Source organism: Pantherophis guttatus, chromosome 3, assembly GCF_059756535.1.
Source record: "Pantherophis guttatus breed Tessera chromosome 3, ASM5975653v1, whole genome shotgun sequence".
NCBI lineage: Eukaryota > Metazoa > Chordata > Lepidosauria > Squamata > Colubridae > Pantherophis > Pantherophis guttatus.
Genome location: NC_142065.1, coordinates 117384359 through 117407493, shown reverse-complemented (window position 1 = coordinate 117407493; position 23135 = coordinate 117384359). Strand labels below are relative to the sequence as shown.

At 40.8% G+C, this 23135-nt stretch overlaps 2 long non-coding RNA genes across 3 annotated transcripts; one reads left to right on the top strand and one right to left on the bottom strand.

Moving 5' to 3' along the window:
- Window positions 1-1871: 1871 nt before the first annotated feature.
- Window positions 1872-21741, bottom strand: LOC132710450 (uncharacterized). Of its 2 annotated transcripts, none has more exons than XR_015733540.1 (2): window positions 21465-21741; window positions 1872-2237 (listed from the first exon to the last, which is right to left on the bottom strand). It is a non-coding gene; the product is annotated as an uncharacterized LOC132710450 (long non-coding RNA). The 2 variants fall into 2 exon arrangements; XR_009621204.1 differs by lacking the exon at window positions 21465-21741 and adding an exon at window positions 11534-11555.
- LOC148114794 (uncharacterized) lies at window positions 5014-17548 on the top strand. Its single transcript, XR_015733542.1, has 3 exons — window positions 5014-5097; window positions 6120-6254; window positions 17209-17548. It is a non-coding gene; the product is annotated as an uncharacterized LOC148114794 (long non-coding RNA).
- Window positions 21742-23135: the final 1394 nt, after the last annotated feature.

The window sequence follows — 23135 nt, the reverse complement described above, 5'->3', positions numbered from 1 at the left end:
GATGTGGCCCTCAATGAAATTGAGTTCGACACCCCTGCTTTAGCAGTAGAGCTGCATGATACACTATCCCCCAATCTCAAGTCTCAGGAAGTGGAATTTATTGCAGGATTAAACAGCCAGACCCTGGGAACAGATGGGATATTTGTTGGCAGTGGGAGGAACATCTCAACTCCACCTCTGTGGCAGGAGAGGCCGACTCTTCTCTTGCTTCAGTAGCAGAAATTAAAGGGTGGAACGTGAACATTGTACCAGGCTGCAAAACTCCAAATGGTCGCGAGATGCCAATTAAGGGTTTAGTAGTCCATCTTTCTTTCTGCCACCTACTTGCCAGCCAGGTTTTTCCAGGTCAGGTATGGCATGCTTAATTCTCTCTTAATTCAGATGTTTCAGATCCAGACATGTGTATGAGTCTTTTCTGCATGTCATTTTGTTTCTGATCATACAACATCACCCTTTGCAAATTTTCCTCTGAAACTTATTCCAAACAGTTTGCCTCAGATCCCATTAGTGAAATTCACTTTCAATTTTATCTCAGACTGTGTCTAGCACTTGGCTTGTTTTCTCATTCAACACTCTAGGAATAATAAAGCATGTTTTTTTCTTTATAAGAAATAAAAAAAATATTTGATTTGATTTTACTTGTCTCTTTTAGGCAAATTTAAATTATGTGCTAGAGATTTAATGGCTTAATTATTCAAGTCTAACCATTATTTTCCTCCTGAGTAAAATGGTAAAATATGGGCTAGATCAGTATTTCCAAATTGTTCAAGACTTGAACAATGGGCCATATCCAACAAAATGAAATTTAACGTGGAGAAAAGCAAGGTTTTACATTTAGGCAGGAAAAACCAATGGTACAAGTACAGATTAGGCAAAACCTGGCTCAAAAACAGTAACTGTCAGAGGGACCTTCGAGTCCTAGTGGATGATCATTTAAATATGAGTCAACAGCCAAAAAAGTCAATACAATCCTTAGTTGTATAAACAGAGGCATAGAATCAAAATCTTGTGAAGTATTATGCTGCTTTATAAATACTGCATCCAGTTTTGTCAACACATTACAAAAAAGATATTGAGATTTTGGGAAAAGTGCAGAAAATATCAACTAACATGATTAAAGGTCTGGAGACTAACAAGTATGAAGAACAGTTGCAGGATTTGGGTATGGATAGTCTGGAGAACAGAAGGAACTAGAGGTGACATGGTAGCAGTGTTCCAATATTTGAGAAAAAACAGGGGGTCAACTTATTTTCCAAAGCACCAGAGGGCAGGATAAGAAACAATAAATAGAAACTAATCAAGGAGCAAAGAAACCTGGAATTAAGGAAAAACTTCCCAACAAGAACAATACCAATAAAAGAGAATATTTGTAGCTCAGGGTTGAACTGAGGAATCCTTGAGGTTCTCTGAGTTTGCTTGTTTTCTTGAAGATGTTTCTTTTTTCTTTTTCTTTTTAATTTTAAAAAACAAACTTTATTAAATTTAAAATTAACCCAGCTTCCCTTCAGAAGTTGTGGGTGCTTCATCACTGGAGGATTTTAAGAAGAGAGTGGACAACCACTTGTCTGAAATAGTATAGGGTCTCCTGCTTGAGCGGGTGCTTGGACTAGACCTCCAAGGTTCCTTCCAGCTCTATTCTGAATTTGAATTTGAAAATTTTTCAAACTTGGCAACTTTAAGATGTGTGGACTTCAATTCCCAGAGTTCCGGAGTTGAATTCTGGGAGTTGAAGTCCACACATCTTAAAGTTGCCACGTTTGAAAAACACTGGGCAAGTGGCTAGGTGATATAGCTGCAAATGGAGTGGCTAACACTTTAGAAAAAGAGAAAGGCCCAAAATATCTACAATGTCAAGGCTCCAACTAATGAACCCAAGCAAATCAGAACTCTTCTTTATTTAGTACATCATATCGGCATAGCTTCAAAGGAAAATCAATTCTAAATATTTCCCGCGGTTTCAGTATAATTAAACTAGGAAATAACCCCATCCCCAAATATCACAGGTCATGTTGGCCAATTGGGTTAATTGGCAGGCACTCCTTTCCCAACCTTATCCATTGCTAGTAGAGATGACCTTGGTTCTCACAAGAAAGCTCTCTGTTGTGTCTAGTAAAGCATTCCAACCTCCTTCCCCCCTTCCTCCACTGTGTGGCAACTGAGGAACAGAAAGATGGCTGCAGCCAGATTTGGTTTGAAGTTGATAGTTGGCTCTCCCCCGCCCACTGAGTGCGACATATCTGGAAAATATCAAATGCAGACAGGTTAAATATTTTCTAGCCACCCCTGCTATCCCCCGACTGTCCTTTTGGCTTTTGGGGATTCCCTCATGGAATTTTCTGATCAGCCTATCTGCTCTTACGTTTTGACTCGTCACCCAAGTGACTTCCAAAAGGGGGTAACCCTTCCACTCTACTAAGTACTGTAACCTACTCTTATACAGTCTAGAGTCCAGGATTGTTTTCACTTTGTAATGGGTTTCTCCTTGTACTATGATGGGACCTGGGGCTCTCTAAGCTACTGGCCTTAGCTCTGAACCTATTATCAGCTTTAATAAACTACTGTGGAAAACGGGATGTATTTCCCCCGACAGGCATGGGAGTTTCAGCTCCACTGTGACTGGGTTAATGATTTTTACAATAGGAAAAAGTCCTATAAATTTAGGAGCCAGCTTTTTACATGGCAGGTTTAATTTTAAGTGTTTGGTGGAGATATAAACTTTCTCCCCTATGTGAAACTGCTTCTGGGGGGGATCACCTTTTGTCTGCTTGCTCCTTTTGCATCTCTGTGGCTTTGGTTAGTGCCCATTTTACATTCCCCCAAGCATCTTTCTTTGCAGAACCTGGACCCGGAGAGTGCTGGGGATGTACAACTTTGGGCCTTTCCATCTTGGGAGGTCAGGAGTTGTTGGTTGCCCCTGAACCAGGGGTCAGTTTGCAGCTTGGCTCTGAGTTTTCAAATTAGCTCTTCCTCCGACTCGCTCGATTGTCTCCGAGTCTGTTGCCTCATAGTGACTTGTGCTGCTTTCTGGGGGATGGAGATGATGGCATTAACCACTTCCTCACACTTACTCTTGTACTGGGGCATTCGGGACACAGCATCTACTAGGAAATTCTTTTCTCTGGAGATGCATTTCAACATGAAGTCAAACCGCAGGGGCCCCTTGGAGCCTGAACAACATTATTTTAAATTGGAAGCTGCCCAGTGGGCAGTTAAAAGTAGTCTTCCATTTGTCTCCCTCTTTGATTTTCACTCTGTAATACGCCTCCCTCAGGTCCAGCTTGGTGAAGATTTTCCCCTTTGCTAGATGGGCCAGCATGTCCTTCATTAAGGGGAGGGGGTACATGTTTCCCATACACCCCCCTGCTTTAGGTCCCAGATATCGGCTTCAGCCTGCAGGTCTTGGAATTCATCTTCAAATCTGGCTCTCAGCTCCCCCATGAAGGCTTCGATGTTCCCCAATTCTGGCATGTCTTCATCATGGAGTTTCATCTCCCCCTCCGTGGCTTCCCCCTCTAGGTTGGCAGCCATGGCATTCACTATCACCACATCTGATGGGTAGGCTGGGGCATAGCAGTCTAGATGGGCCCACACCTGGTTAAGGAAGAATGCCAATGCCCACATCAAATGTGGCCTTCATTGGTCTACCAGCTGTGGAGGGGGTGCCCATGGCCCAGGGAACCAGCTGGCCCCAGATAGCAAGGCCATGGTGGATGCCCATGCCATCCAGGAGGAGGCTGAGGTTGCCCTGCTGGACTTGCTGATCATTGCTGCTGGGGGGGGGGCTCTGCCTTCGGTGTGGATTCACTGCTCCGGCTGGCTAGGGTGGTGGACTGGCTGCTTGGGCTGCTAGAGTTGGCCTTGTGCTCTGGCAGGTTGGAAGCAGTTGAGCTGGCCATGCTGCTGTCACCACAGATAACCCAGTTCAGTTCCACCCTTTGGATCTCCATGTGTCAAACCTCTCAGTCACTCCACAGATGGGCTGTGAAGGGCGGTCAGGTACTTCCATTCCCTGTGCACATCCCACTTGAATTCCTCTTCACCTTCCATCTCAGGACAAGAGTGCCAGCAATCGAGGGGATCTCAGGGGAAATTCCACTTCAGTGGCCTTTGGCACACATGAGCCTGGCTTCCCACTCTGCTCACTAGAGATCCTCAGTGGCTAGGGCATCCTCTTGCATCACTGGTCTTTCCGTCCTTTCCACACAGACCTTCAGCCTGGCTGCCAGTGGGAGGGCCGCCTCACCGGAGTGGCTCGCCTGCTGCGCAGCCCCAGCTGGGGCAGTGCTAGGGTTAGCAGTCGCTTCCTCCGTCTTCTCCATCTCCGATTTTCCCTGAGTCTTTTCCACCCCTCTGGTGGTGTTGGATGGGTGGCCAGGGCTCAGGACCCCAGGGTTGTTTTAGGAGAATTGGTTTAATGTCTGACTAATGAACCCAAGCAAATCAGAACTCTGAGACTGAACTCCTTCTCAAAGGTCTTCTTTATTGAGTACATCATATCAGCATAGCTTCAAAGGAAAACCAATTCTAAATCTTTCCCACAGTTTCATTATAATTAAATTAGGAAGTAACCCCATCCCCAAGTTTCACAGGTCATGTTGGTCAATTGGGTTAATTGGCGGGCTCTCCAGGCACTCCTTTCCCAACCTTATCTGTTGCTAGTAGAGATGGCATTGGTTCTCACAAGAACATTCTCCGTTGTGTCTAGTAAGGCATTCCAACCTCCTTCCCCGCTTCCCCCACTGTATGGCAACTGTGAAACAGAAAGATGGCTACTGCCAGGTTTGGTTTGAAGTTGACACACACATGGTTGAAGGGCCAAAATGTACTGAATCAAATTTAAGAGAGAGAGAAATTAACAGATCTGTATCTGGCATGATATAGGATGGGAGCAACCTTACATGGCAGTAATGGATGTAAGAAGCATCCTGATTAGCTAAAAATAAGAGGCAGTTGTTAAAAGTAAAGTTTGGGTGCATATTAGTAACAGCATAGATACTATGTCCAATTTTGTCAAACAGAACAAGGAGAAACTGGAAGAAGCTCAGAAAGGGCTACCAAGATGATGAGAAGACTGGCATCAAGTTCTATGAGACTTGGGTGGGTATAATTTTAATTCCTCCAATTTATTAACATCTCTTTAATATATGATTCTTTGTCCTTCAATATTAGTTTGAAACACTCTTTAGTATTTCTGTAATAAACAATTCTTTCTATTGACTTTGACTCTGGTCTTTTAGGATACAGTATCAGATTTTCCTTAAGTACCCATAGTTCAACATTACAAAATTATACATATTTTGTTCAGTTTACACATATTAATGCAGAAACATATACGTACATGAACAGTTAGGAAAGTAGGATGTTTTACTATTCATAGTTTTTCTTAATACCAAGAAGTAGCCAACCACTATTTTACAAATGAAAATTTTTATAGAAAAATTAAATCATTTTAAAGAAAAGATATTTTTCTTTTTAACCTTATACAGACATTTATTTAATGGTTATCTAATATTACCCTATGAATCTATGCCTTCCACTACTCTCATGTCCAGTACCAAATTCTTTTTTTAGCAACTCCTTTTTCAGTTGGGATTTCATTGGGATTCATCATGGCGGCAACGGAGGAAGCATAGTTACATCACAGGGAGTTAAAAGAAGAGAAAACTTTCTACTAAAGTAAGATAAATGATAGGAGGAGAGGTGGGGAGGGAAAGACAAATCATAGAATAAATCATAGAGAAAAAAGGAAAAGGAGAGGAAAGACTGAAGAAATAGGAGGAAAACGATCCACAGCGAACTTGGCCTGCTGAGGGAAGCCCAGCTGCACCCGAGAGGCCTTCCCAAGAGCACAGAGGCCCATTGAAGCAAGGTGAGCGGAGAGGCAAAACACACCGGCAAAGAACAAGGAGGCAAGCCAGTGAGCGTGTGGGGCCCGCTGTGGAGCAGGGAGTGTAGGGAAACAATAATAAAGATAGAATATAAAATACTGATATACTAGATTTAGTAAAAGCTTGTTATTCTGTAATCATTAGGTTCCTGTAACATATATATTGTGCTTTTGTATCACATGTATTATTCCTTTCTATTTGTATCTCCTGTTACAAACATATTGTCATTAGGAAAATGGAGCGTGGAAAGCAAAGGGGGAGCATCGGTGCAACTGGAGGCTGCTGCTGTTGGTGGAGCATTTCAGCACAGCGGATTAGTGAACCGGTGACTGAGAACAACAACAGGACAGCGTGGGAGACCAACAGGTGAGGGAGGGTGGACTGAGAAAAGCAGGGAGAGCTGAATACCCGATAGTGGCAGGAGAAAAACAAGTAGGAAGGGAGGATAAAAAGACAACACAGGATACAAGGCAAAAGAAAATCAAAGGCAAGTAGACAATAGCAAGTACAGAACATGTAAAGGCAGAGAAGTAAGAGATAAATCAAGCCCACAAGAAAGCAGGGAGGAAAGGGTTCACAAGAAGGAAGGGACAATCAAAGAACATTCCAGTACAGGCTAAGAATGAACCTCACACTTAAGCCCACTCAACGCTAAAAAAAATTTAAATTGGATAATCTAAATGATCTGTTAGACCCTTAAAATTTTAAACTAGACAATTTGAACTGTAGAACTTTAAATCCTTAAACTAGGCATTCTTTAAATGTTAGAACCTTAAACTTTAGCTAGACTTGAGTCCCACAAATTTTAAATTTTAAATGATCTGTTAGAACATCAGTATCCCAAATTGTATCCTTTTTAAAAATCTGTGGAAAAACCCTCTATACTTTCATTCTCAATTTTTTGTAAACCCACTCATGGAAGAAGAAACTGATACTATTGTGATCTGCAGAACCAGTGGTGGATTTCAAAATTTTTTACTACCGGTTCTGGCTTGGTGGGTGTGGCAGGGAAAAGATACTGTAAAATCTCCATTCCCACCCTACTCCAGGGGAAGGTTACTGCAAAATCCCTATTTCCTCCTGATCAGCTGGGACTTGTGGGCAGAGAATAGATGGGGACAGGGCCAGTTAGAATTTTTACTACCGGTTCTCCGAACTACTCACAATTTCTGCTACCGGTTCTCCAGAACTGGTCAGAACCTGTTGAAACCCACCTCTGTGCAGAAAATGTTCCACTTATATACATACAAGTATGTATATACTTATGCCCATAGAATACCCAAACTACATATGTACCAAATGTAAATTAATCAAGTTCTAGAAGAAAAAGTAAGGGTCTAGAGGAAACTCTTAACCACTCTGAAACTCGACCTACAAAATGAGAAACCCCAAATCTTGCAAAAAGAATATGCCCAAACTGAACATAATAATGACCAAACAACTTCTAAAAGAGTTGACTCCTTAGAGGAAAAAGACAGATGGAAACATGTCACTCATAGAAAAAACAAACAAACCTAGTACAAAACTCCTGTCCAAACCAACCCACTCTGAAGCAGCCCCACTGCTGCTAAGCAATCGATATCATGGACTCTCACTAGAAGAAAACATGCAGACACATAGAGAAGCACCATCAAATGTCCCTTAAAAAGTAGCACCACCAAATGTGATAGATAGAAAAACACCACAAACCTACCAAGGAAAAAAAAGGCGAGTGTTGGTGATAGGAGATTCAATTCTCAAGGGAACAGAACCTGCTGTCTGTAGACCAGTCAGTCAATCCAGAGAGGTACGTTGTCTCCCTGAAGCTAAAATTAAAAATGTGGCTGAGAACCTAACCAAAATAATAAAGCCAACAGACTATTACCCCTTTCTACTACTACATGTAGGGACGAATGACACAAAAAAGGATTATGATTATGAGCAGCTAGGCAAGAAAGTCAAGGATTTAGGTGCACAAGTAGATTTTTCATCTGTACTGCCAATGAAAGGACAACATCCAGCAAGAGAACAAAGAATTCTAGAAGTGAACCACTGGCTAAAGGGTTGGTGTTGCCAAAAAAACTTTGGATTCCTGGACTATAGTCTGTGCTACCTCCAAGATGGGCTTTTGGCAAGGGAGGGGTTGCACCTCACAAACACTGGGAAGAATGTTTTTGGAAAACGACTGGCTCAACTTATCAGGAGGGCTTTAAACTAAAATTGAGGGGGAAGGGCGATCAGTCTTTGGGATCTCCAAGACCTAATTCCAAGCAAAAAACACTAGAAAGCAAGGCAAATAACAAAGTAAGGAGGGATAGAAGGAAGACAAACTCAAATACAAAATAGGAGACATAGGAAGCATACCAGAGGCAGGCATAAAGACCTCAAGTGCCTATAAACAAATTCACAAAGTCTGGGGAACAAACAGGGTGAACTTGAACTATTAATACACGAAGGTAGATATGACATAGTAGGAATAACAGAAACTTGGTGAGACGAAACCCATGACTGGAACATACTGATAGAAGGATACAAACTCTTCAAGAAAACCAGACCCCATAAAAGAGGAGGTGGAGTTGCACTGTATGTAAAGGACCACTATATTGCGACAGAATTGCATGAAATCAAAGACAAAAACCTCCTAGAATGCATATGGGTCAACATAAAAGACAAAAAGAATGACATGGCCATAGGTGTATACTATAGGCCAGTGGTGAAATCCAATTTTTTTTACTACCTGTTCTGTGGGCATGGCTTGGTGGGCATGGTGTGGCTTGGTGGGTGTGGCTTGGTGGGCATGGCAGGGGAAAGATATTGCAAAATCTCCATTCCCACCCCTCTCTGGGGCCAGAGGTGGTATTTGCCGGTTTTCCGAACTACTCAAAATTTCCGCTACCAGTTCTCTGAACTACTCAAAATTTCTGCTACTGGTTCTCTGAGCTGCTCAAAATTTCCACTATCGGTTCTCCAGAATCTGCCAGAACCTGCTGGATTTCACCCCTGCTATAGGCCACCCAATCAAGCAGAAAAAATAGATATCCTTTTTGCCACCCAACTAACAAATATATGTAGGAAACACACTACAATAGTAATGGGGGTCTTCAATTACCCTGATATCAATTGGAAAACTAATTCTGCACCAAGTGAAAAATCAAATAGGTTCCTAACCAACCTAGCTGACAACTTTGTTGTCCAAAAGGTAGAGGAGGGAACTAGAGGGACAGCCATACTGGCCTTAATTCTTACAAACAGAGAAGAAGTGATAGAGGGAGTTGAAACTGCAGGAACCTTGGGTGTGAGTGACCATGTCATACTAGAATTCAACGTAACACAAACACAAGCAGTAGAACAAAATGATACCAGAGTCTTAGATTTTAAAAGAGCTGATTTTAATAAACTCGGAGATAACTTGGGAAAGATTCCTTGAATGAAAATCCTAAAGGGGAAAACAACTCAAGAATCTTGGGAAACCCTGAAAAATACGATCATAAAAGCCCAGACTAGCGCAATACCGCTGAGAAAGAAAAACAAGAAATCCAAGAAGAAACCAGCATGGCTACACAAAGATCTCTCTGACAAATTAAAAGACAAAAAGGACAAGTACAAAAAATGGAAAGAGGGACACAAAACTAAGGCAGGATATCAGCAGACAGTCAGAATCTGACTGTCTACATGGAAAGAAGTAAGCATTTATTTCTCGATCTAAATAAAAAACAACACACCTCTTTACAGGACCTATGGGACACAATAAAAGCATATAACAATATCATATATGTCAAAGAGGAATAAGGAAAAATGGAAACAACAGGACATACTAGTGAAAGAATTAAAGCAGTTAGAAAAAAAAATTCAAACAAGGCCAGGCGATATACAATTAAATGAAGAATTAACATTAGTTAAACACAGATTAAATTTAATAGAACAAACAGAACATGTTAAAAATATTAAATATGTGAAACAATACTATTTTGAGAATGCAAATAAGCCGGGGAGGTGGTTGGCATATAAATTAAAAAAAGAAGGAGAAAGTAGGATAATACATCAATTACAAGACGAGGCAGGAAATTTACAAAACAAAGAAGAAATTAAAAAGATTGTATTAAAATACTTTGAGAACTTATATAATCAGGAAGAAATTGAAATAGAAAAAATAAATGATTATTTAAAAGAGGAAAGTATGCCCATCCTGGAGGAAGAAAAGAGAACGTTACTAAATAGGGAAATAACAGTAAACAGAGCTAAAAGAAGCAATCCAAAGACAAAAAACAATAAGACCCCGGGACCAGATGGCCTACCAGGAGAATTTTATAAAAATATGGGAGAACTAGTAGAACCTATACTTTTAGAAGTGTATAATGAGGCCTTGATGGAAGCAAAAATGCCTGTCTCGTGGAGAGAAGCATATATCACATTGATCATGAAAGAAGGTATTGATGCAAATCAAATTAAAAAATACAGGCCAATTTCACTTTTGAATGCAGATTATAAAATCTTTGTGACTATTATAGCAGGAAGGATGAAAAAGATATTAAATGAGATTATTCACTCCGACCAAAATGGTTTTCTCCCATCAAGACAAATCAGAGATAACACAAGAACAGTACTGAGCATATTAGAGCATTACGAAACACATCCAGAGAAGCAAGTTGCACTTGTTTTTCTGGATGCTCAAAAAGCATTTGACAATTTAAATTGGAAATACATTATTAGGCAAATTAGAGAAATGAAATTCGGTGATAAATTTGAACAAATGATTGAAGCAATCTACTCTTCCCAAAAAGCAAGCATAATAATAAATGGAGAAATCACAAGAACATTTGAAATAAAGAAAGGAGTTTGCCAGGGATGCCCATTGTCGCCTCTGCTTTTCATTCTGACATTACAATCGTTATTGATTAAAATTAGAGCAAATCCAGAGATTAAGGGAACTAAAATTAGAAGGGAAGAATACAAATTAAAGGCGTTTGCAGACGATCTGGTATTTTTTTGGGAGGACCCAAAGGAGACAGGACCCATCTTAATACGGGAGATAGAAAAATATGGGGAAGTAGCGGGCCTTAAAATTAACAAGACAAAAACCAAAATGATAGTGAAAAACGTAGCATTACAACAGGGAAAAGAATTAGAGAAAAACCTGGGACTACAGATTACGAGAAGAATCAAATATTTAGAAATTTGGCTGACAGTGAGGTGTTCTTCAATTAAGGAAGACAATTATGTAAAATTAATACAACAAATAAAAGTAGATTTGGAAAGGTGGGGGGCATTACTGCGGCAAGATTGGCCTTCGCGCAATGTTGGAGAAGCTCAAAAATACCCTCTGAAGATTTAATAATTAAAAAGATATTGGATTGTGCCAAGATGGACAAAATGACACTTGAATTGAAAGGGTTGATGGACTCAGATTTTTTCGTAATATGGGAGAAATGGTATAATTGCAGTGGTGGGATTCTACCGGTTCTCACTGGTTCGGTAGAAGCGGTTGTTAAGTACTTAAGTAGTTAAGCAATTTGGAGAACCAGTTGTTAAAAGAAATCTCCTTTTGTTTTTTTCCGCTTTATAGGGTTAATCCTGTAAGGAATTACAACATTCGGTGTTGTTTCCTAGCCTAATCTTTATTGCCCTGCTTACAGAAACTGCCTCTCTGGCAGTATGCCTAGACTTACTGTTGCTTCCAGTTCCGGAGGTTCTCGGAGGTTTTTTTTTTGCTTGACTTTCTTAAAGGGGAAGGGTTGTTTTAAGCTTTTTACACTGCTGTTGGGAGGAAATACTCCCCTGTTGGAGTTCTTCCAGCCAGGGTGCAATGATCAGCACTTTGAAGAAATAATTAAATAACGAAGCAGAAGCTTTTAATGACAAGGAACCAAGATGAGTGACATTCAGCAAGGCTTATTGACTAGCTAGAAAGATTGACATTCAAACGTGAGTTTACATACCCTTTCTGACTTTTGGTCTAAAACTGGTTTTTGGTGAAGTTTAATTCTGTGCTTGGTGATGTTTAATCCTGTGTTTAGTGATGAGATAATTTTCCCTATTCGGCTTTGTTTGGAAGGGAAAATGTTAATCCCTGTTCCTGAAAAGAAGCAGCTTTGGAAATCTGACTAGTTCTGTGTCTATTTGTTCTGGTAATTGGTTTAACAAGCAACAGATACTCTGTTTGCTCCTTTGCTTCATTCTGGAGAGCTTAAATGACCTCTCTGCTAAAGGGATTCACTTTATGAGCAAGAGTTGGCTGCTGATAGTTATCATTGCATTTTAACTATTTTAATACCTCAAGGTGCTCTGGCACCTCCCTGATTTGTAACTCCAGTTTGCAGGTATTTAGGGCAGCTTTTTACAAGCAAAGAAGCTTTTTGTATTTTTGTACAGGTAATCCTTGATTTACAACAGTTACAATGGCATTGGAAAAAGTGACTTATGACCGTTTTTCACACTTATGACCATAGAAATATGATAAATTAAATTAAATTAAAAAATTAAATTAATTAAATTAAATTAAATTAAATTAAATTAAATTAAATTAAATTAAATTAAATTAAATTAAATTAAATTAAATTAAATTAAATTAAATTAAATTAAATTAAATTAAATTGCAGCAAACTGTTATTAGGGCAAAGAAGCGATGCCACATGACCACCTGGCCACGGCCACCCGGTCACATGAAGCACCGCAGTTGTGAAATGAATGACACAGTCGTTAAAAATGCTGCAACAGGCATAAATGATGACCAGTCATAAGTGCAAGGACTGGTCAAAAGTGCGAGCAACTGTCAGAAATCACTTTTTTCAGCCCTCTGATAGTCCCTATGTGCATATGGATTACTCAGAGGGCTGAAAAAGTTATTTTTGACTGGTCCTTGCACTTTTGACCAGTCCTCACACTTACGACTGTCCTCACATTTTACGTTTTTTGCCCTATCATCACCATGGTGAAGAGAAGCAGTTGTGAAATGAGTGACACGGTTGTTAAGAATGCTGCAACTGGCATAAATGTGAGGATGGTCATAAGTGTGAGGACCAGTCAAAAGTGTGAGGACAGTTCAGAAATGACTTTTTTCAGCCCTCTGAATAGTCCCTATACACATAGCTATGGCCACCCAGCCACATGACCAGCTAGCCACGCCCACCCGGCCATATGACCAGCAAGCCACACCCACCCAGTCACATGACCACCAAGCCACGCCCACAGAACCAGTTGTTAAAAAAATTGAATCCCACCACTGTATAATTGGATCGAAAATAGAAAAAAAGGAAAATAATAGAATGTAGATTTAGTAAAAATATATAGAGTATAGGTGAATACTAGTATGATGATACGTAAATGGTAACAGTCATGCACAAGAGTTGAATAATGATTGTTTAATTGAAAAAATTCAATAAAACAATTTTTTTAAAAAAGAAGTAAGCAGTGGGGTGCCACAAGATTCCGTCTTAGGCCCAATACTCTTCAATATTTTCATAAACGACTTAGATGAGGGAATAGAAGGGGAACTCACCAAGTTTGCAGATGATACTAAGCTGACAAGAATAGCTAACACTCTAGAAGATAGGCTCAAGATCCAGATGGATCTTGACGGACTTGAACACTGGGCCCTATCTAACAAAATGAAATTCAATGTAGAGAAAAGTAAAGTCTTACACTTAGGTAAGAAAAACCAAAAGGGGGAAACCAGGCTCAATAGCAGTAACTGTGAGAGGGATCCTGGAGTCTTAGTGGACAACCAGCTAAATATGACCCAGCAGTGTGCAGCAGCAGCTAAAAAAGCCAATGCAATCCTAAATTCCATTAACAGAGGGATACAATCAAGATCAAGTGAGGTACTAATACTACTCTATAAAGCCCTAGTAAGACCACACCTAGAGTATGCATCCAGTTTTGGTCACCACACTATAAAAAAGATGTTGAGACTCCAGAAAAAGTGCAGAGGAGAGCAACCAGGATGATTAGGGTACTGGAGACTAAAACATATGAAGAATGGTTACATGAACTGGGTATGGCTAGTCTAGTGAAGAGAAGGACCAGAGGAGACATGATACCAGTGTTCCAATATCTGAGGGGCTGCCACAGAGAGGAACGGGTCAAGCAATTTTCCAAGGCACCCAAAGGCCAGACAAAGAATAATGGATGGAAACTGATCAAGGAGAGATCCAACTTAGAAATAAGGAGAAATGTTCTGATAGTGAAAACAATCAACCAATGGAATAGCTTGCCTTCAGAAATTGTGGGAGCTTCATCACTTGAGGCTTTTAAGAAGAAATTGGACTGCCATTTGTCAGAAATGGTGTAGAGCAGTGGTGAAATGTAAAATTTGTTACTATTGGTTCTGTGGGCATGGCTTGGTGGGGGGTAATGTGACTGAGTGGGCGTGCCCAACTTTTTTTTTTTTTTTTACTTTTAAAACCATTTTTTCTACAACCTCTTCGGCCGAAGAGGTTGTAAAAAATGCTTTGAAAAGCCTCTGACGATCCCAGCTGAGTTGCCTGGTTGTCAGAGGCTTTTTTTTCTTTTAAAAGCATTTTTTCTACAACCTCTTCGGCAGAAAAAATGCTTTTAAAAATAAAAAAAAAAGCCTCTGGTGATCGCACAGCTCAGCTGGGCATGGGGGGTGGGGGCAGGGATTTTTGCTTCCGGTTCTCCGAACCACTCGCCACCATCGCTACTGGATCAGTCTGAACTGGGAGCATTTCACCCCCGGTCCTGGGTCTCCTGCTTGGGGGGGGTTGGACTAGATGACCTTCAAGGTACCTTCCAACTCTGTTAATCTGTAATCTGGATGATATTGGGCAGGTGATGAATGGTCTCTGGTTTCCTCCAGACATAACATTTAGAATTGAGGCCAAACAGTTCAATTTTGGTTTGAGAATCTTGTTCCTCACAGTCTGAGAGTCCTTCAGGTGGTTTTTTGCAAACAGGCTTTCATTTGTTTTGCGGTGAGGAGAGGCTTCTCTCTAATCACTTTGCCATAAAGCCCAGATTGGTGGAGGGCTGCATTGATGGTTGTCCTTCTGAAACTCTGTCCCATCTCCAGACAGGATTTTGGAGCTCAGCAGGGTGGATTTGATTTAAATCGAGTTGATTTAAATCACAATTTAAATCATGATTTAAATCACTAGTAAAAAGGCTTGATTTAAATCGAGTTGATTTAAATCATAATTTTTAAAGAGCAACTGTCATCTCTGCTACTCCTTTGACCCACTGTTGACTCACCGATAGTCCCAGTGTTGCAGAATATACAGCCTCATGCTATATAACTAAGCTCCATTTCATGCTGAGTAAACTAAATTATTTATGTATCTTAAATAGAAAACTATCTTACGATAGATTTTTACCCCAAAAGTTTTTTATTAAAATAAATTCAATAAAAATAAAAAAAATCCAATTTAAATAAAAAAAATCTGATTTTTTTTTATTTTTTAAAAAAAATCATTGATTTTTATCCACCCTGGAGCTCAGTCAGAGTGACCATTGGGTCCTTGGTCATCTCTCTTACTAAGACCCTTCTCCCCAGATTGCTCAATTTGACTGGGCGGCCAGCTCTTGGAAGAGTCTGGGTTGTGCCAAACATCTTCCATTTAAGAATAAAGGAGGCCACTGTGCTCTTAGCAACCTTCAGTGCAGCAGAAATTTGATTGTAGCCTTTCCCAGATCTGTGCCTTGCAATAATCCTGTCCTAGGTACAATTGGCAGACTATAAAAGTTATAAATAAACAAACCTACTAAAAATACAAAAATTGAAATACAATAAATTTCTAAAATGAAGTAACCTATACTTCACTACACAGTTTCAAATCCAAATAGATTAAAAGGTTTCTGACGGGATCCCCAAACTCAAGACTCAGCCAGGATGCAACAAAATGAAAGTATAATCCACTGTATTATAATACAGTGTAATACATGGGTGTTTTATAATATTTTATAATGGGTGTCTTATAATATTTTATTTCTGATTTTGTAGGCTTTAGTCAACTTATTCTTTTTGCTGTTTTTATACTATAGAAGATTTGACTTTTTGTGAGTCGATCTTCAGTGAAGCCTGTGGTTTGTCTGCTAATGAGAATGTTTAGGGAAGGGGATTTTTTGTTTTCTTGTTTTCTGAACTTGATTCTATAAATATTCTATGAATGCTGTTTATTAGATGTTATGTGTATTCTAATTGTTCTTTTCTGTTATGATGAATTTATTATCTACATAGCATATCTATATTTTGAATTAACAGAGGGATGGGTTGGTGACAATGTGACTGTGTCAAGGAGCTATTGAAATAATGAAGATTTGCCTCCTTCAAGTCATTGTGATGCTGGAGAAATCAGGAATAAACTATTGCTTCCGGCAGGCCTGGGGCTGTTGATCTCGCTGTTCAATCTTGCAAGATCCAGCCATGGATGGTGTGCATGCATTTTTAATGTTTTTAAAATGCTTTTATAATGTTTTTTTTTAAAAAAATATGTTCACTGTTTGTATTATTTCTGTTGTAAATCGCCCAGAGTCCCTTGGGAGTTGGGCGGCATAGAAATATGATTAATTAAATTAAATTAAATTAATTAAATTAAATTAAATTGCTTGACTGTAAGAATTATAGAATTATAGGGCTGGAAGGGACCTGGAAGGTCTTCGAATCCAACCCCCCTGTTCAAGGCAGGAGACCTTATATGGGTAGTCTTCAGCTTACTACCACAATTGAGCCCCAAAATTCTGTTGCTAGACAGTTGTTAAGTGAGTTATTTTTATGACCTTTCTTGCCACAAATGTTAAATGAATCACTGTGTTAAGTTAGTTACACAGTTGTTAAGTTGTCAAGTATCCAAATGTTGATCACCCAACCATGGGAATGATGTAACAATCATAAGTGTGAAAAATGGTCATAAGTCACTTTTTTCAGTGCCGTTATAACTTTGAATGATCATTAAATGAATGGCAGTAAGCCGAGAACTACTTATATCATCCAAACCAAATAGTTGCCCGGTCCATTCCTGAAAACCTCCAGCAATGGAGCACCTACAACTTTGGGAGGCAAGCTGTTCCATTGATTAACTGGTCTCACTGTCAGGCAACTTTTCCTTGGTTCTAGGTTGGCTCTTTCTTTAACAAGCTTCCACCCATTACAGTACTTCTTGGCCTGCCCACAGATACTTTGGAAAAAAAAGCCCCCTCTGTGACAGCTCCTCAAGTACTGGAAAACAGCTATCATGTTATCCCTAATTCTTCTCTTTGATAGGTTAGACATACCTAGTTCCCTGCTCAAAAATCTACCACTTGATTATCTTTTCAGGATTTTCCCAGGTATTGATGTAAAGCTGATCTGCCTATAGTTTTCTGATCTATGTTTTTCCCCTTTTTGTAGGTTGGAACCACATCAGCTCTTTTTCAGTCTTCTGATAGTTTCTCTGTGCTACAGAAGCTCTGAAAGATTTCATTCAGTCGTTCCAAGATCACATTTGCCAGCTCCTTCAGAATCCTTGGATATAAACCATTTGGTCCAGGTGATTTGTACTCATTCAGGGTGGATAATGTGCTCTTAGTAATTCCTTGCCTATTTTGACTTGCATACCTGTTCTATCTCTTTTGGTACTGCTTTAAGAGGTTGGCCTATTTCTCCCTTTTTGGGTGAGAAAATCACTTTTGAGGGCTCTGAGTATTTCTGTTCCCTTCACATCATTGTATTCTACATAAACAATGAAAAATATTAAGTTTCTTTTATTTATTTATTTATTTATTTATTTATTTATTTATTTATTTATTTATTTATTTATTTTTCATATTTGTATACTGCCCTACTCCCGAGGGACTCAGGGCGGTGAACAGCCATAAATAAATACAAAGACATATAAAAGTTAAAAACTATTAGAACAGATTAAATCATTTAGGTTTAGGTTCAAAGATTAAAACATCTAAATTTATCTAAAAGAGATTTTAAAAACCAATTTAAAAGCCAATTTAAAGGCCAATTTAAAAGGGAGAGAATAAGGCCAGACCAGCCTGTTGGAATAAAAACGTTTTTAGGGCGCGGCGGAAGGTGCGTAGGTCTTGGATCTTCCGTATCTCCGGGGGGAGCTCGTTCCAGATGGCAGGTGCCCCCACAGAGAAGGCTCTCCCCCTTTTCTTCTTTTAAAAGAAGTTTAACTTTTATACAACTATTACAGTGCCATTATCTACAATGTTTCAAAGTTCTAAAGGAAGAATTTAGAATACAAACGAAACAGTAGTATAAATTATAACAAAGTAGCACCCTGTTATTAACACAGCTGCCTGCAATTACTGCAGGTTCGAATCTTACCAGGCTCAAGGTTGACTCAGCCTTCCATCCTTTCTAAGGTAGGTTAAATGAGGACCCAGTTTGTGGGGGCAATAAGCTGACTTTGTATAAATATACAAAAGTATGAAGGCTATTGCTTAACACATTGTAAGCCGCCCTGAGTCTCCGGAGAAGGGCGGCATATAAATCAATTTTTTTTTAAAAAAGTAGATTGTGGCTGGATATCAAAAAAATATTATAGAAGTTAGGGTTGTTCAAGAATGGAAGAGACAACCTATGGAAGCAGTGACATTCTTTCATTAGAAGAAGCTACAGAAAGGAATGTCTGCACTGAACAGGTGACCTTAGATCTCAAAGTTCACTTCCAACCCAAAGCTGGAAGCAAGAGAGGAAAAATTGGGTTGTGGTCAAGGCAACAAAATTTGCATTCAGAATCTGAGGCCCCTCCTCCAACCACTAGAGTTTTCATTTTTTTAGACTATATTTTTCTATCATAACTCTCTGAAAGGAACAAAATATTTATTTATTTATTTATTTATTTATTCGAATTTCTATACCGCCCTTCTCCTTTCGGACTCAGGGCAGTGAACAGCCAGATAAGAAACATCTATACAAACATCACGGTTAAAAAATAAAGTTAAAATAATTTATAAATTTGGCCCATAATTTAAAACTTGTCAATTTAAAATTAAATATTAAAATTTTAAAACTAACCCTAAAATCAGGACAGACCGGCTAACTGAAAAAAATAAGTTTTTAGGGCCCGACGAAAAATCCGGAGGTCGGAAATCACTCGTATCTCTGGGGGTAGATTGTTCCATAGGGTAGGTGCCACCACAGAGAAGGCTCTCCTCCTGGGGGTCGTCAGCCGGCATTGTCTGGCCGACGGCACCCTGAGGAGGCCCTCTCTGTGGGAGCGAACCGGCCGGTGGGAGGCTATTGGTGGCAGAAGGCGGTCCCGTAAGTACCCTGGCCCTAAGCCATGGAGCGCTTTAAAGGTGATCACCAACACCTTGAAGCGCACCCGGAAGTCCACCGGAAGCCAATGCAGCTCGCGCAGGAGAGGAGTCACATGGGAGCGCCCCGTCGCTCCCATAATCCCCCGCGCAGCCGCATTCTGCACCAGTTGGAGCCTCCGGGTGCACCCCAAGGGGAGCCCCATGTAGAGAGCATTACAATAGTCCAGATGAGAAGTGACGAGTGCTTGAGTGACCATGCGTAGGGAGTCCCGGTCCAGAAAGGGGCGCAACTGGCGTATCAGGTGAACCTGACAAAAAGCCCCCCTGGCCACGGCTGTCATATGCCCCTCTAAAGACAGCCGCGCATCCAGGAGGACGCCCAAGTTGCGGGCCCTCTCTGTGGGGGCCAATGATTCGCCCCCAATAACCAGCGATGGCGTCAGCTGGCTATACCGGGACGCCGGCAGCCACAGCCACTCGGTCTTGGAAGGGTTGAGTCGAAGCCTGTTTCTCCCCATCCAGACCCGCACGGCCTCCAGGCACTGGGACATCACTTCCAAGGCATCATTGGGATGGTCTGGGGTGGAAATGTACAGCTGAGTATCATCAGCGTACTGATGGAACTCCACCCCAAAACCACGGATGATCTCACCCAGCGGCTTCACATAAATGTTGAACAGGAGGGGTGAGAGGACCCTTGCGGCACCCCACAAACAAGGCGCCTTGGGGTCGACCGCTGCCCCCCTGTCAACACAGATTGCGACCGGTCGGAGAGATAGGAGGAGAACCACCGCAGAACGGTGCCCCCCACTCCCAGTCCCTCCAGCCGGCACAACATGATACCATGGTCGATGGTATCAAAAGCCGCTGAGAGGTCTAATAGGACCATGATAGAGGAATAACCCCTATCCCGGGCCCTCCAGAGATCATCCACCAACGCAACCAATGCCGTTTCCGTGCTGTACCCAGGTCTGAAGCCGGACTGGAGCGGATCCAGATAGACAGCTTCATCCAGGTACCGGGGAAGCTGTCGTGCCACCACACTCTCAACAACCTTCGCAATAAAGCGAAGATTGGAGACTGGACGATAGTTAGCCAAAACAGCCGGATCCAGGGATGGCTTCTTGAGGAGAGGCCTCACCACCGTCTCTTTCAAGGCGGCCGGCAGGACACCCTCGCTCAAAGAAGCGTTAATAATCCCCTGGAGCCAGCCTCGTGTAACCTCCCGGAAAGCCAGCACCAACCAGGAGGGACACGGGTCCAATAAACATGTGGTTGCGTTCAGCCATCCCAAGATCCTGTCCACGTCCTCGGGAGCCACAGGATCGAACTCCTCCCAGATAACACTCTCAAGACCTGCCTCAGTCATCTCGTCTGAACTAACCCAGTCGGCGGCCAAGTCTTCCCGAATCTGAGTTATTTTATCATCCAGATACTGTACAAAATCCTCAGCTCGGCCCTGCAAGGGGTCCTCCCGCGCTCCCAGATGGAGGAGGGAGCGGGTCACCCTAAACAGGGCGGCTGGGCGGTTATCTGATGACGCGATAAGAGCGGCAAAATAGCTAGATTTCGCCGCTTTTATCGCCACTAGGTAGGTCTTAATATGAGACCTTACCAGTGTCAAGTCAGACTCGGAATGACTGGCCCTCCAACCGCTCTCTAGGCGTCTTTTCCGGCGCTTCATCTCCCTCAGCTCCTCAGAAAACCAAGGAGCTAAGTGAGTTCGGTGCCGGGTCAGAGGCCGCAAAGGCACGACCCGGTCCAAAGCCCCGGCAGCCGCCCTATCCCAGGCGGCCACCAGGTCATCAGCCGAGTCATGAGCTAGAGTCTCAGGAAATGGCCCAAGCTCCATCTGGAACCTATCAGGGTCCATCAGGCGCCTGGGGCGGAACCACCTGGTCGGTTCCGCCTCCCTGCGACGGGGTGCGGCGGTCAGAAAGTCAAGTCGAAGGAGCGAGTGGTCAGACCATGACAAGGGTTCAATATCTACATATCTGAAATATCTGAACAAATATCTGAAATTTTGCATGTGAATGTTACTAATACAGTTTGAACTGGCAAATAACAAAATGTAGTTTTCTATTTTATTTCTTACTGTTCATTAGTGAAATATGTTAAACAATTTTAGCTTCATTTTTGTATCTATACGTAGAAAACATATTGGAATATTTTTGGAATATATATATGCATGCTATTTTGGGGCCATGCAAAAATGAGTTTACATAAGAACCAGACTTCACACTTTAATCTTCGTACATATTCCAGCATGTTCCAATTGATAAAGATCTAGAAAAGTCTACTACTTCCCAAGATATTTTCATGCACTTTTATAGCACAAAAGTAACATCCATTTATAGAGTACCTTATCTGTGTAAACCAACTTACCCACTAGTTCCTGGTCTCTGAGCCTGAGAAAAACGCCAGTCTGTGTTAGGTTGTGCTTGCTGAAAAACAAACAAACATAAAGAGGAACAAATTTCTATTTTTCAATTTAAGCACAGCATCCTCATTATTACTACAGAATATTAAACATAAACTGTAACATATGGTTAGTTTATGCTTTGAAAGTTTGAATTATAAACAATATGCACAAGTATACAATGACATTTTCAAGCTACTTCCAAACAGGAATGCATGATTAAATAATCTGCTTAAAAATGTTTGCTTGTTTATTCAACAGCACTTCAGTATCAGCACAATCGGAAATATTCTGTAATCTACTAGAAAAATCATTCACAAAAATTGTACTGCATAAAAATACATAGATGAAATAAAACATGAAACAAACCTGAAAAAGCATAATTGAATATCACCAATAATGATTAGGGGAGGATTGATCCTGAAAGAGAATTGTTTCACTACATTTTTTCCAATAGAATGTGGATGGGTACAGAAAAAAAGAGTGGCGGGGAAGGGGGGGAGATTCAATAGAAACTTAGTATGTAGAGGTAGTCCTCACTTACCAACTACAATTGGAACCCTCAGCTCCATCACTAAATGATATGGTTGCAAACTGAAACATCATATGACTGCACTTAACTAATGATGTTAGTTCATCAATTCCAGCTGCAGTCATTAAGCAAATTACTTCAGGTTAAGCATGATGTCATGTGATCACGACTTGTGACTTCCTGCCAGCTTCCCATTGACTTTGCTTGTCTGATGGAAAGGTCACAATCAATGTTGCAAATAACAATCACCAGACCCTGGGATATGGCAACCATCATGTTAGTTGCCAGGCCCCCGTATTGTGATCACATGACCATAGGGATTCTGTGACAGCCACAACTTCAAGGACTGGTCATAAGTCTTCTTTTTCAGCACCATTTTAACATCAAATGGTTGCTGAAGGAGTAGTTGCTAAGTAGGGACTACTTGTAATAATGCTTAACATACCCACCACATTATTAAAAGATATCCAATATATTAATCACAGAGTGAAACTTCTGAAAGTTTTGCCAAGATAACTTCAGGGATTTGCTTCAGCAGTCCTCAGGAGTCAACACAAAGACACAAAACAAAACTTAAATGGTTTTCTGAAAGCAGCAGAAGCATCTTTTTTCTGTCTCACTGAAAAAAGTCAGGCTTTTTTTCATGAAAGCCAGACACCAGTGCTTCTACAAGTTCTAAAACACCATTTTAAACCAATTCTAAGTGGGCACAGCCCTAATGGATATAGTTTTATTTGTCAGTTTTTGAAGAATTCCCCCTGATGCCATAACAATTAAGATCGTGTATATATTACTTCATATATGTAAAACTTTTAAAGTTTTTTTTAAAAAAGAAATGCCTATATAGCACTATACAGTCAATACATAAAATAATGAAACAACTTAAAGGCTACCTGGATTCTGTTCAGGAAAATAAAGTTAATAGAATTTGCAATTCTTTCTTTAAAGCAATAGCATGTAATTTGTAGACCTAAACCAAACTTTGTAGATTCCAGTTCTATAGCATTGAAATTTGGCAGCAAATAATATCCCCTCCCAGCCACTCTTCGCCTGCCCGCCCGGGCTCCTTAGGGCCCCAACAGGAAGCAGTTGTTGGAGCTAAGCA